The following is a 2,833-nucleotide window of genomic DNA, read 5'->3' on the forward strand; positions in this document are numbered from 1 at the left end:
CAGCAGGAACGAGGGGCAGATTTATGTTATCTTAGTAGCAAAAGGTATTTTCATAACACATGAATGAATATGTAAACAACATTAACCAAGTCGCAATGACAAAATAATGCCCTTTCCAGGGCAGTAAAATTAAAAATGATCCATTCTGACCAGCTCCTTTAAAACTACTCTTACTGCAGGGGGTGGCCTAAATGACCTCACAAACCCCCCAGACTCAATGAAATATCTTGCAAAATGCATTGCAGTACAAAAGAACACACCACCACACACTGGTTTATTATGCACCTTCGTTCCCTAATCACTCAGGTTTCACATGCATGACTTGGGGTAGTTTATTTTTTAATAAATCATTGTTGGTGGGTGAGAAAATGAAAATGAAATCCTCTTCACACCAGCGACCCCTTTGCATTTAACAATCTGGGCTGCCCAATGACAGTCACATCCTGGTTTCTTAGCTGTAGATAAAATCAATAGGTATGTGATTAGACAGCCGACTCAGGGTGGCTGGAGCCATGGACAGGTCACCATTTGAGATGATGAATGGCTTTCTATCAACCTATAGTCCCCTACGATGCTAACATTTACTATAATCTTATTTGGGCTACGATTTATCTTTCTTGCACCTGATCAATAAAGATGAACAGAACAGTTGTAGGGATCGATTGTAATTTTTTATCATTTTCAAGCACAAAGGTGCATTTCTGACATGAAGACAATATTCTAAGTATACTGCTTCTGCATTTTTTAAAACTGCAATTTGAGTGATCAACTGCACTAGTCTATAAGGTGAGAGGTTTTAATTCATCTGTGGGTCTAAAGCTATCAAAAAGCCATTTGTCTTCTCCGATATTTAACTTTAGGTTTTGTCATACCTTCCTATCCCTTTCACATATAAGATATTCTTTTCCATCATGCCATTCATGTCACAACATGCCATTCTGCAATGTTTGCTTTAAGTTTTTCTTTGAACTCTTTAAGAGGGCAGCAAAAAGGCATTTATTAATCTATCACTAATAATGATGAGAACCTCCAAAATTACTACAATAAATTGCCAATGGGCATCAGGTAAGTGAATTATCTATTAACATGCTGGCAAAGCAGTAACGTCTCATTTAATACTTCCACTTTTTTTTTTTTTTTTTAAGCACTGAAACTGAAATATCTGGACTTCTAGAAGCAGAACTGAGTTGAATGATCTGGTTTCTGGTTCTATTCTGTGACCTTGCAGGTCTTTCGACCCACTACAGTTCCCTTCCTTTTTAGTTTTCCTAACCTGCAAAATATGGATGATAATATTAGCCCTGCTTGCCTCTACCAAAGCTGTTGGAAAAATCAAATAAGATAGGCCAGAGAACTGTGAAACTTGCAAAATGTTTTTGCAGAGTAACATCAAAATCCAAATAATTTGGGAAGAAAATAACTAATTTGGGTAATCAATTTGGGGTACAAATTCTACAGCAGATAATGCCTTCTAATAAGAATGATGCACAAAAGCAAGATTTTTACCACAAGATAAATTAGGGCGCTCCCCTAATTTATGTTTTGTGATGCTAAAAGCAGATGAAATTATTACTGATTGTGTCTAACTTTTCCTCACGATGATAATACAAAAACCATGTGCCTTGAGTGCCTACAAAGGTAGCACAGAATTCTCAACACTTTAAGCCTTATTTATACCTCATATTTCCACCTCATGGCCAGTTACCCACATTTCACCGATCTTTCTAACACAGAGAAGTCTCCAGGAAGCACACCATATAGCAACAGGGGATAAACACAAACATGCTCAAGATGCTACATACTGATGTAGATGGTGTTTACTCACTTATGTGTTAATTTAGATATTATTAAAAAAAATTAAATCTTCATTATTCCAATAATGTCTACCTAGGGGAATGAGATCCTCAAGAAGTCTTCTATTAGAAATGGAAGAAAACTAGTGAAAGCGAAGGTCACAAAAGCCACATTAAAAGTCAGGGATAGACTTTTGGGAATTCAGAAACACAAGAGGGCTTCAAAATATTCACAGAAAAATGGAATTAAAGTACGGGTCTATTTTGGTTCCAAATAAAATTAAATGCCATGTATAATTTTCACAGTACATCCACAAACCTTTTAAAGACTACCCTGTCCCTGGTCACATAGTAGAGATCTCCTATGGCTTCAGAAAAATACTTTAAAAAAATAAATAATATAGGGACCAGCAGTTAGTGTAATGGCTATGTCGCTGGACTCCCACGTAGTCGACCGTGGTTCGCGTCCCGGACCCGGTGGCTTAAAACTCATGCCGGGCACGTGTGCGTGCGTGCCCAAGGTCCTGAGAGGAGAATGGAGAAGGGATTGCGGCGTGGCCATCCCCCCTGGGAGGTGATTTCTTGCTTTCTGTCTCTGTCTGTCTCTGTCTGTCTGGCGAGCACATGCACCCTATAGCAAAAACCTCTCCTAAATAAATAAATAAATAAGCAAAATAAATAAATAATATGCATTAAGAAAAAAAAGAAGACCAAAAATGGAAAAACTTCATAATGTCTCCAGTGGGAGAATGGATGAACACTGCATACTTACAAAGTAGAAATCTGTACACTCAAGGAAAAGAATGAATTCTTCATACATACAGAGTAAAAAGAGCAAGTTGTAGGTGTGACATAATAAGATACAATTTCTAAAAAATTGTCTATCCATTTCATCCAATAAGAAAAACAAGGAGACAGAGAGTCAGGCACCCCAACAGGTCTCCATGCTGTTATTCATCCTAGTCCCAGCTGCCATGTGCAAGTGGCAACAGTTGTGTGGCAGTGGTAGTAGGGAACAGGGGGAAAGAGCAGCACAAAGG

The 2,833-nt window shown here is 38.1% G+C and overlaps 1 protein-coding gene across 3 annotated transcripts in view; it reads right to left on the reverse strand.

The window, feature by feature from the left end:
- Positions 1 to 2,833, reverse strand: part of CHCHD3 (coiled-coil-helix-coiled-coil-helix domain containing 3) — a 297,487-nt gene that overhangs the window by 64,875 nt on the left and 229,779 nt on the right. The gene's annotated exons all lie outside the window — the stretch shown is intronic.

This window comes from Tupaia chinensis, unplaced genomic scaffold (assembly GCF_000334495.1).
Source record: "Tupaia chinensis unplaced genomic scaffold, TupChi_1.0 Scaffold000140_1, whole genome shotgun sequence".
Lineage (NCBI taxonomy): Eukaryota > Metazoa > Chordata > Mammalia > Scandentia > Tupaiidae > Tupaia > Tupaia belangeri.